This window comes from Setaria italica, chromosome VIII, assembly GCF_000263155.2.
Source record: "Setaria italica strain Yugu1 chromosome VIII, Setaria_italica_v2.0, whole genome shotgun sequence".
Taxonomy (NCBI): Eukaryota; Viridiplantae; Streptophyta; class Magnoliopsida; order Poales; family Poaceae; genus Setaria; species Setaria italica.
The window spans coordinates 36,372,158-36,372,896 of record NC_028457.1 but is presented as its reverse complement, the minus strand read 5'-3'; positions in this window follow the sequence as shown (position 1 = coordinate 36,372,896).

Sequence of the window (739 nt, the reverse complement as noted above, 5' to 3'; positions counted from 1 at the left end):
TGCACCACGCCGTCCAACCGCCGCCGCATCTCCGCCAACCGTTGCCTCGCGCCGCTTCCCTGGCCCGGTGCGCCTCAACCGCATCAGCCGCGCGCGCCCTGCCTCCCTGGCCCGGCCGCCGTCGCTGCCCGCCTGGTCGCCGCCGGCCGGAAGCACCCTCCCGGTCACCATTGTGAACGGACGGAAGAAACCAGAGAAAGATGAGAGACAGCAGAAGAGATAAGGTGACTTTGCATTGAAACCCCTGAAGAATCTTTTAATCCCAGTACCTGTTCTTGTGTCTTGTACCTTTCACAGAAAACACCCTGAATCATTGAGATTCCTTCAATCTAATTCAACCCTTACTCTTTTGCAGATCTAACCCTTGGTTTTCATCTTTTCGTGGGCCTTGTTTCCTGTGTCTTGGTAATCTTCTCTGCTAACCCCTGAGATCTACGGTTAATTGCGTTTAGGTCACTAGATCTTGTTTAGTCCGTAGTTTTTGCGTTTTAGTTCCGTTTTAATCCGTTCAAGTTGCGTTAGGTTCATAACAACATGAAGTACACACATGAAGTACACGTTAGTATTGATGTCATCCTACATTTCATGTATTTGAAAATAAATTTAATATTAATTTTATTAATACCTAATGAACATGTGTTTCTCTAAATAAAAGTTACCAAGCGTTATCCACTGTTTTTCATAATAAACATTAATTTGATTAATGCTTATTTCATAACCTTTCCAAAATAAAAGCCAA